Source organism: Sapajus apella, unplaced genomic scaffold, assembly GCF_009761245.1.
Source record: "Sapajus apella isolate SASKATOON/1434 unplaced genomic scaffold, GSC_monkey_1.0 scaffold33, whole genome shotgun sequence".
Taxonomy (NCBI): domain Eukaryota; kingdom Metazoa; phylum Chordata; class Mammalia; order Primates; family Cebidae; genus Sapajus; species Sapajus apella.
The window spans coordinates 22908670-22920171 of record NW_022436973.1 but is presented as its reverse complement, the minus strand read 5'-3'; the positions used below and the strand labels follow the sequence as shown (position 1 = coordinate 22920171).

At 41.1% G+C, this 11502-nt stretch overlaps 1 protein-coding gene across 8 annotated transcripts in view; it reads left to right on the top strand.

The window, feature by feature from the left end:
* Positions 1-11502, top strand: part of PTPRA (protein tyrosine phosphatase receptor type A) — a 170865-nt gene that overhangs the window by 1004 nt on the left and 158359 nt on the right. The gene's annotated exons all lie outside the window — the stretch shown is intronic.

Below are 11502 nucleotides of genomic sequence, written 5' to 3'. Positions count from 1 at the left end.
GAGAGGAATTCCGACTCTTGAACCAGTCATATCACCCCGGAGATGGCTTCGTTTGTCACCTGCTAGCTGTGCTGGCAGCCGGAGGAACAGAAGATGGTGGGCGAGAGGAGGACTGACTAAGAAAGGGCGAACATCTTCCTGTCTGGCCACTCCTTTCAAAAAAACAGATCTGATGCTGTCACTTGTTTACTTAAAAACTCCCTCGTTTTTCTTTTTCCCATGGGATGAATGAAGCTCAAAATGCTTTATCAGGTCATACAAAGCCCTTGACAATCTTGCCTCAGTTTACCCCTTTACTTTCAGCCTAATCTGATCCTTCAGTTCTCCTTCCCTTCATCCCCCTTGCTGGCTGTTATTCAGAGCTGCTTGACTGCCCCTTCATATGTTGGGATGTTTTTGTTTTATGTGATCCTCTTCCCCACCCTTACCTGCCAAGCTCCACTTCTTTTAAAGCTCTTCTCATTTGAGAAGCTTCCTGCGGGCAGGAGCTGTGTCTTGCCCACCTTTCTATCTCCCATGCTGGGATAATTCTTCCTTCCAGTTGTCTTGTAGATTCCCTTCTTTTCTCTCTTATGCCTCGGCTCTCTTTCTTTCCAGGTATCCACTTCTCAAGAGATTTTTTCGTGTTTTGAAGGCCTGCTTGGAGTACATGCCCAGGACTTTGAGTATTCTGATTTCCCACTTCCCCATGTCCATCCCACCCAATCCCTATAAGCAATTAGCAGGTGGGAACTGGTAGGTCTCATATTCCACTGGCCTTGAAAAAACTGTCCCTGAAAGACTAAAAGCCCTTCAGTCTCTTCACCTCTGCTTGCTGTAAGTGGCCTGGCTGATAACGTGCATTGTAAGGCATGGTGGGTTTTGTAAACATGGGGGCTGTTCTCTGGGTACTGTTTAGCCAGTTAACATCTGGGGGAAATACGGAACCAGAAAAACCAACCCTCTGACTTAAATACATTCATGTGTTTTTCCTTTGCCAGGTGAATTGTTTGGCATACAAAATAAAAGTGAAGAAGTCAGTCCTTACCTTTAAGGAGCTCAGAGTCTAATGTAGGACAGGTGGATATAAATACATCACAGGTGCTGTAAGATTGTAATAATAATAGCAATTTTGTATTTGCCTTGTGACAAACTGTGTTATAAATGTTTTCCATGAATTCCCCAATCTTTTCAACAGTCATAAAAGGGCTTATTTCTACTCTACGGGGTTGGAAACTGAAGCCAAACAGTGGGCAAATGAGGGAATACTCAAGATTTGAATCTTGGCAGTGTATTTCCAGAGCCTCTGCCAGGCTGTGCAGGGAGCATCCCCTGCCTGGGTGATTTGGAAAAGCTTTCCTGGGAGGGGGGCCTTTGGATCATGAAGGATGCATAGGAGTTTGTATGTGGTGGACTGCACACATAGGCAAGAGGAGCAGCACAGGCAGAGTTGGTAGTGGATGGAATCCACTGTCCTTGGGGAGGAGGGAACAGGTTAATTATAGCTGGATCAGATAAAGGGAGGAGGGGTGGGAGAGGAGAGCATCAGGATCAGCTCAAACGCCTGTATGTGCTGTATTGGTGTTGGACACTGGAGAGCTACTATAGGATTTAAAGGCCCTCAGGGACTTGGGCTGAATGAGTTTTGGAAAGGTCATTTGGGGGCAGTAGGGGGCCAGATTCAGATGCCAGTGCAATTTAGGAGGCACTGGTCAGGTCTGACAAAGGTAGAATCACAGCCTCTTAGACCCAGAGGAAGATGTAGAGAGAGTCCTGCTCAATTTTTGGAAAAAATAATGCAGGTGAGAGAAAAATTCAAAAATTCTAGCAATACAGTAAGATATATAGAGAAAAATGTCTCCCTCCTACCTTGGGCCCAAGTCTCCTGTCTCCCTAACCTCCTCCCCAGAGATAGCTGGTTTCCAGTTTATGTGGCCTTCCATAGACACTGTTCCTTTATAAATATGTGCCTGCTTATTCATACTCCTCCCACCGTGGGACGTACCACTCATACCTTACTGTTGTTTTTTTTTTAACTTTACATATTTAGGAAATCATTCTGTTAATATTATGGAGAGTTATTTGTTCTTTCTGTTGACATTCTTTTAATTATTGTATGGCTGTACTGTAATATCTTTGGGTTAAATATTTGTTTCCAGGTTCTTCTATAACAGCAATACAATGAATGTCCTTGTACATACTGTGTTATGTGCTCGTTTATAAAGTTATCTGAATAATATACTTTTAGAAGTGGAATTACTAGGTCAAGGGATATGTCTGCATTTTTGATTTGCAGACATGTAGCCAAACTGCCACCTCGTTTTGGGGTGGCAGTTTATCCTGCCCCCCCCTCCCCAAAAAAAATGTATGGCTGGATAGATCAGAGGATTCAGGAGGATCAACCAGGATGCCTTTTCAGCTATTATATGCCTACTTTTCCTCCACGAATCCTCCCCTTATCCCATGTGATTCTAGCCTGTTCCTTTGAATTTACAGAGGGAAATGTTGAGGCTCAGAAGAATAAAAGTAACTTGTGCAAGCTGATTGGTGCAGGTGGTGATGGGTTTTTTTGTTTTGTGTTTTTTCATCTTTGTGGTTTGTATTTGCCGGCACCTTTCATTGGAGGTGCTCAGTGTCAGTTTGTAAACATTTCATTATTTTTCTCCATTTTCACGTGGCAAAAATGAGATGCAGGTGAAATTTGAGTTCTGAGAGGGAAGCTGGTCAGATATAGAATCTTGTCATTCTACTTCCAGTGCAATAACTAATAAATGTTTCCAAATGCCAAAGCTGAAGAAGTGTGTGTATATGTGTGTGTGTGTTTTGAGGTGGAGTTTCGCTCTTACTGCCCAGGCTGAGTGCAATGGTGCAGTCTTGGCTCACGGCAAACTCCGCCTCCTGGGTTCAAGCAATTCTCCTGCCTCAGTGTCCCGAGTAGCTGGGATTACAGGCATGTACCACCACGCCTGGCTAATTTTGTATTTTTAGTAGAGACAGGGTTTCTCCATATTGTTCAGGCTGGTGTCGAACTCTTGACCTCAGGTGATCTGCCCTCCTCAGCCCCGCAAAGTGCTGGGATTACAGGAGTGAGCCACCACATCCAGTGAAGAAATGGTTTTTTAGTGGGAGTCTGAGTACAACAAAAATAGCAATAATATAACAGTAACTTAATAAAACTGAACAGCAAGCCCAAAAATAGCCCAGCATTAAAATTTATTTTAATGTATTCTCTATGGAAAAGAGAATGTATTAAATGTAAGACTATCTTTATTTTACTGTGAACTCACATCCATTTGTGTCAGTGTACAGACATAATTTTTATAGTAATAGTACATACAGAATATGATTTTTGAATTCTTGAATAGCATACAAATTTTATATTTACTCATTTAAGTATTTGTTCTTTTAAAATCACAGTGTAGTGTTCCATGCATCAACAGCTGTAGTTTTTTTATTTGTTTTTGGGTTTTTTTTGTTTTGTTTTTGAGACAGGGTCTTGCTCTGACACCCAGTTTGGAGTTCAGTGGCGTGATCACAGCTCACTACAGCCTTGACCTCCTGGGCTCAAGTGATCCTCCCACCCCAGCCACCGGAATAACTGAGACTGCACAGGTGTGTGCCAACACAACCAGCTAGTTTTTGTATTTTTTTAGATTTGTATTTTTTTAGAGACATTCTTCTCATGTTGCGTAGGCTGATCTTGAACTCCTGGACTCAAGTGATCTGCCCACCTTGGCCTTCCAAAGTGCTGGGATTACAGGTATGAGCCACCATGCTCGGCCAACAGCTGTAGTTGGTGCAATCCTTTTTATTCTTTTATTTTTTTCTACCTTTTTACTATTTATTATAAGTGGTACTTTTATAAACCTGAGCACCTCTTGTTCAAATACTTCTTTCTTTTGGATTATTTCCTTGTACTCTTACTCCCACTGTGGACTCACTGAGTCAAAGGATAGTTTCAGTGCCCAATTGCAATCTGGAAAGGTTGAACTAGTTTCCAACACTATTAGCAATTTGTGGGGCTATTTCCTGACAACTCATCTAGTGCTATTACAAAGAAATGTAACGATACCTTGAATTAGGTTCAATTTACATTGCTTTGGAAAAAGAGACCAGTAACTAATTTAGGTTTTTTTGAAATAAGTACAGTGCTGTGATATAGATTATCTCCAAGATTTATGTAACTAAAGCCAACTTGTGGTTGAAGAAAGATTTGGTTGTTGGGACTGAAATATTGTGGAAGTTTAGAATAGGATCCTATCAGTATGAAAGACTAGATGCTGTTCAGTTGAATATACCAGGCGTTGTGCCAGAAGCTGGGGACACCCCAGAGTAACATGGATGTGACGCCTGTCCTCATGATGCTTTTGGGTTGGTGCAGTAGACAGACATTAATCACCTTGTGGTAATTACAGACGTGTTGAAAGGGGAAGAATAGGTTGTCTTGGGAGTGCCAGAGTTCAGCAGCTAAACAACATTTGCAGTTAAACAAAATTTGTAAAGGCCCTGAGCTGAGAAGGGATTTGGTAGCTCAGGGCAGCGCTTCTCTAACTTGAATGTGCTCATGAACCATCTGGGAATGTTGTTAAAATGCCAAGTCCTGAATCAGTAGGTCTGGGGTGGGACTTGGGATTCTGTATTACTAACCAGCTCCTGGGTGAGGCAGATGCTCCTGGTGGGTGGATCACACTTGACATAGCAAGGCCTAATTGAGAACTTGGTGAGCACCTAAAACTGGCTGACCATGGTGAGCAGGAAGGGGCAGGTGGCTTGCAGTAACACAGTAATATTTTTCTGCCTAGGCTGCACTTTAGATTCACCTGGGGAACTTAACAAATCAGGGTTGCAAATGCCTCACCCGCAGGCATTTTAATTTAATTGGTCTCACATGGGGCTGAGAATGTGTATACAGTCATGCATAGTATAATGATATTTCCGCCACAGAGGGACTGCATATACAACAGTGGTCCCATAAGATTGTAATCCATATTTTTACTATACCTTTTCTATTTTTAGATATTTTTAAATACGTAAATACTTATTGTGTTACAGTTACCTACAATATTCAGTACATTAACATGCTGTATAAGTTTGTAGCCTAGGAGCAGCAGGCTGTACAATATAGGCTAGATATATAGCAAGCTGTGCCATCTCATTTTGTGTAAGTACACTTTATGATGTTTGCACAATTGCAAAGTCACATCACAACTCATTCTCAGAATGTATCCCCATTCATAACTGTATATATGTTTCAACTCCCCCGGTGATTCTAATATGTAGCCTGGGTTGAGAACCACTAAACTAGAGAAAGGCAGGGGCCAGTTTTGAGGGTCCTGTATATTATGCAAGGATTTTGGATTTTGTCCTGAAGACAGAGCTTAATCTTTGAAGGATTTTTAAGCAGGAGAATGAACTGATCTGATTTGCAGTTGTTAAAAGTTCGCTGTGGCTGCCGTCTAAAGCAGTAGTTTTCAAAGTGAGGTAGATAAGACAATCTAGGGGTACTAGAAGAAAATTTAGAATTTTTATTATTTATTTATTTTTGGATATGGAGCCTCACTCTATTGCCCAGTCCAGAGTACAGTGGTGCGATCTTGTTCACTGCAACCTCTGCTACCCGGGTTCAAGCAATTTTCCTGCCTCAGCCTCCCGAGTAGCTGGGATTACGGGTGTCTGCCACTGTACCTGGCTAATTTTTGTATTTTTAGCAGAGATGGGATTTCACTGTCTTGGCCAGGCTGGTCTTGAACTTCTGACCTTGTGATCTACCCGCCTCGGCCTCCCAAAGTGCTGGCATTACAGGTGTGAGCCACCATGCCCGGTTGAGAACTTTTATTGTTTTTATCTAAAAGATAAGATAAAACATTTAATTTAGGAACTGTCACTGGCATCCTCTTGGGTCTATAGGTCAAACAGTTAATGTGTTAGCTCTAGAACTTTGGGGGTCCTGAAGGAAGAGACTGAGTTCTGCAGTGAGCAGAGTCATATTTATACATTTGTTCTCAGTGTATTGCAACGTGTTAACAGTTTATATTGTCTGGCGTGGTGGCTTACACTTGTACTCTCAGTACTTTGGGAGGCCAAGGCGGGCAGATCACCTGAGGTCAGGAGTTGGAGACCGGCCTGTCCCACATGGTGATACCCCGTCTCTACTAAAAATACAAAAGTTAGCTGAGCATCGTGGCAGGTGCCTGTAATCCCAGGTACTCGGGAGGCTGAGGCAGGAGAATCGCTTGAACCTAGGAGGCAGAGGTTGCAGTAAGCCAAGATCGCACCATTGCACTCTAGTCTGGGGGGACAAGAGCGAGACTTTGTCTCCAAAAAAGAAAAAAAGTTTATATTAACCAGTTTTCATTAAATTAGCCTTTACAAAATGGACATGCAGAGAAACCAGTGATTGAAGAAAATACTATTATTACAAGCACAAGCAACAAGCAAGTTGTCAGAGGTGACACTAATCCAACTCCTGTGATGAATTCTTGGTGAGCTATTCAAATACGTCAGCTCTTACTAAATTGGAAAGTATCAGGAAATTTATAAAAAACATGGACTTTCATCCTCTGTCATTAATAGGAATCTTGGTTTAAGATTCCTCTTAATGGTATGTAGAACCCAGCTGCAGGGTGGCTCACACCCATAATCCTACTGTTTTGGGACCCTGAGGCACAGGAGGCCAGGAACTCAAGACAAACCTGGACAACATAGTGAGACCCCATCTCTACCAAAAAAAAAAAATTAGCCAAGTATGATGTCACGTGCCTGTGAATCCAGTTACTTGGGAGGCTGAGGCGTAGGATTGCTTGAGCCCAGGAGTTGAAGGCTGCAGTGAGCCGTGATGCACCACTGCACGACAGAAAGAGATCCTGTTTCAAAAAGAAACGGAGGGTGGGGTTGGGCACAGTGGCTCATACCTGTAATCCCAGCACTTTGGGAGACTGAGGTCAGGAGTTGAAGACCAGCCTGGCCAACATAGTGCATACCTGTAATCCCAGCTACTCAGGAGGCTGAGGCAGGAGAATCATTTGAGCCCAGGAGGCGGAGTTTGCAGTGAGCCAAGATCTCACCACTGCACTCAAGCCTGGGCAACAGAGCAAGATTCCATCTCAAAAAAAAAAAGTATGTAAAACCTTTAGATATTAAATAGTAAAATATGAGGCTGTCAACAGTATGAAGACATTTGAAAACCAAAAATTTGAAATGTAAAGAGAACCGCTACATTATTTTGCAGTGATGTTTAAAGATAAAGGATATTCCATCAGATCTTTATAGAATTTTGCTAACTTTGATGATTAAAGTTTATATCTTGAGGGTTGTTTGTTTTTAAGAGACAAGGTCTTACTTTCTTGCCCAGGCCGAAGTACAGTGCTACAATGATAGCTCATGCAGCCTTGAACTCCTGGGCTCAAGTGATCTTCCCACCTTGGCCTTCCAAAGCTCTGGGACTAAACGTGTGAACCACCATGCCTGGCCAGTTTTGAAGTTTATTGTTCTTATACAAGACAAAATGGAGCTGGGCACAGTGGCTCATGCCTATAATCCCTGCACTTTGGGAGGCTGAGGTAGGCGGGTCACCTGAGGTCAGGAGTTTCAAACCAACCTGGCCAACATGGCGAAATCCCGTCTGTACTGAAAATACAAAAATTAGCTGGGCATGGTGACATGCACATGTAGTCCCAGCTACTCGGGAGGCAGAGATGGGAGAATTGCTTGAACCCGGAGGCACAGGTTGCAGTGAGCCGAGATCACACCATTGCACTCCAGCCTGGGCAATAAGAGTGAAACTCCATTTGAAAAAAAAAAAAAAAAAAAGACAAAAGAAATATACCCTTGGCAGGTTCTTCCTGCCCTACCTCCAAAAGGCCCACTTAAGCAAAAAACAGACTGATAAACTACATGGAGAATAATTTTGTCAGGAAAATAAAATACCATTGGAAGATGTATAGAAACCATTTCTGAATATGCGAACAAACAATATTAGGACAAATTTTGCAGTGTGGGAGGTTTGCTATACTTATAAAAGTATGGAAGCTTCCAGCATGTCTCAGTATTGATACATTCTCTCTTTTTTCTTTTCTTTTCTTCTTTTTTGAGACGATTTTGTCCTGTCGCCCAGGCTGGAGTGCAGTGGCACCGTCATGGTTCACTGCAGCCTTAACCTCCCAGTCTCAAGCGACTGTCCTGCCTCAGCCTCCCAAGAAGCCAGGACCACAGGCATGCACCACCGTGACTATTTTTTATTTTTAGGAGACATGAGGTCTCACTATATTGCCAGGCTGGCCTGGAACTCCTGGCTCAAGCAATCCACCTGCCTTGATCTCCTGAAGTGCTGGGATTGCAGGCATGAGCCACCATGCCAACTGTGCCAGGCCTAGATTATCTTTTTTTTTTTTTTTTTTTTGAGACAGAGTTTCACTCTTGTTGCCCAGGCTGGAGTGCAATGGCGCAATCTCGGCTCACTGCAACCTCCGCCTCCTGGGTTCAGGCAATTCTCCTGCCTCAGCCTCCTGAGTAGCTGGGATTACAGGCATGCGCCACCATGCCCAGCTGATTTTTTGTATTTTTAGTAGAGACGGGGTTTCACTATGTTGACCAGGATGGTCTCTATCTCTCGACCTCGTGAGCCACTGCGCCCGGCAGCTAGATTATCTTTTAATAGTTACATCCAAGAATAAGGACCACTTCTTTTGTGAGCTACTGGAGGAAAATCATACTGGAGAAGACATAATAATAAATGATTGCCTTCATAAAGAACATTACTATATGAAATAATACACTGAAAGTCAACTAATGGAACAGCTGCTTTGACTGAATAAAAGAATGAAATTCATTTATTACCTCTTTATGGGCAGGCTGTTGAGTCCACTTATTTTCTTGTGGTAGAGTTGTTGAGTTATGGATTTTTGTTTTTAAAAAATCCTAACTTTTGTTATGATAAGTGGTACTTGTTGAGTATTCCTAATATGAAATCCAAAAGGCTCCCAAATCCAGCACTTCTTTTTTTTTTTTTAAGACAGGTCCTCAGTCTGTAGCCCAGGCTGGAGTGCAGTGGCACAATCATGGCTCACTGCAGCCTTGATCTCTTGGGTTTGGGTGATCCTCTCACCTCATCCTCCTGAGTAGCTGTGATTACAGGCATGCACCACCATACCCAACTAATTTTTGCATTTTTTTTTGTAGAAACGGGATTTCACCATGTTTTTGGTCTCAAACTCCTGGGCTCAAGCAATCCTCCCCCCTCAGCCTCCTAAAGTGCCGGGATTATAGGTGTGAGCTACCATGCCCAGCCCCAAATCCAAAGCTTTTTGAGTTGTGACATGACACAAAGGAAATGCTCATTGGAGCATTTCAGATTTTGAATTTTTGGATCAGGGATGCTCAACCAGTAGGAATAATGCAAATATTACAAAATCTGAAAAATACCTGAAATCTGAAATACTTCTGGTCCCAAGCATTTCAGGTAAGGAATACTCAACCTGAAACTAGCAAATATCATTTGAAAAACTAATATCCTTAATCTGTCTCTTCAAGTAAAAGTATTATTTAAATAGTGAATGGGAAAGGAACTGCTTCTTAGAAAGAAATGTGCAATGGGAGAGCATTTTCCTCATTGTAATTTTTTTTTTTTTTTTACAAATAATAAACATTATTGAGATATAACATATATTATAACATTCTCTCTTTCAAAGTGTATAGTTCAGTGGTTTTTAGTATATGCACAGAGTGCAGCTTTTGCCACTGTCTAATTTAAGAACATTTAATCACCCCAAAAAGAGACCCTATCCCCATTAGCCTCACTTCCCATTCTATCCTCCCTCCAGTCCCTGACAACTACTAATGTTTCTCTTTCTTTGGATTTGTGTACTCTGGTCACTTAATATACATGAAATCATAGAATAATGTGACCTTTTGTAATTGGCTTCTTTTACTTAGTGTAATGTTTTTTGGGTTCATTTGTGTTGTACCATGTATCAGTACTTCATTCCTTCTTGTGACCGAATAATATTCCATTATATTGATATATCACATTTGGCTACCCAGTTCATCAATTGATGGACATTTATTTGTTTCTACTTTTTGGCTTTGTGAATAATATAATAATCCAAAAGGCTCCCAAATATATGCTGTGAATATTCATATATAAATTTTTGTATGGTCATAGGTTTCAATTTCTCTTTGGGTATATACTTAGGAGTAGGATTGCTGGGTCAAATGGTGACTAATTTTGAGGGGCTGCCAAACTGTTTTCTAAAGTGACTACCCATTCCCAGCAGCAACTCTCAAGGGTTCCAGCAGCAATACACAAGGTGTCCAGATTCTCCCAGCAATGCACAAGGGTTCCACTTTGCATTCCCAGCAGCGATGAACAAGGGTTCCAATTTCTCCCATCCGTGCCAACATTTGTTATTCTCTTTTTGAGTATAGCCATCTTAGTGGGTATAAAGTTGTATCTCATTGTAGTTTTTATTTGCATTTCCATGATGATTAATGATGTGTATCTTTTCATGTGCTGTTGGCCGTTCTTGGGGAAATGTCTATTCAGATCCTTTGTTCATTTTAAAATTTAGTTATTTGTCTTATTTCGTTACTTATATATTCTAGATATAAGTCCCATATCAGATATGTGATTTGTAAACATTTTTCCCATTTGTGGGTTGTGCGTTCAGGTTATTGTGTGGACATATCCTTTTGGGTATAACCAGAAATGGAATTGCTGAGTCAGATGGTCACTATATGTTTAGCTTGTTGAGGAACCACTAACAAGAATGCCTGCACCTTTTTACAATCCCAGCAGCAGTGTCTGAGTGTATCAGTTTCTCCATATCCTTGTCAACACTTAATTGTTTTTTTAACTATAGCCATCTTAGTATATGTATCAATTTCTACATATCCTTGTCAACACTTGTTATTGTTTTTTTAACTGTAACCATCCTAGTATATGTAAAATGGTATTGCATTATGGTTTTAATTTGCGTTTCCTTAGTGACTTATGATCTCACTGTGATTTTGTTACATCTATAAAAATTATCATAATTTTATACATGAAAAACTTGGAAACAATTTTATAACCTAATAAAAGTCTCCAAATGTGTTTCTAAAAACACTTCCAGATGATATAATGAAATAAAGGACCTAGACATTGATCACTAATAGCTGTTAAAACCATTAGGGAACTTTATAATAAAGGGGTCAGTCTGACAATCTTCTGGTCAATCATAACATCTCTAAAATTGGGAGAACCAAACTTTGTATTCTTTCTGTGTGATAAAATAGGAAGAGCATATCATTCATGAAATAGTCTTGCTTGCCCCAACAAACTGAGTCAAACCTGACTCTGATTAGTCTAGATCTGATTACCAGTTTATAGGATATAATTAGCAAATTCAGAATGTGAAAAATATTATGTGACAAATGAACTTATTTACTTCAAATAAATGGCAAGAAAAAAAAAAGAGAAGCTGCTACAGATTAAAAAAGACTTGAGGCTGGGTGGGGTGGCTGACACCTGTAATCCCAGCACTTTGG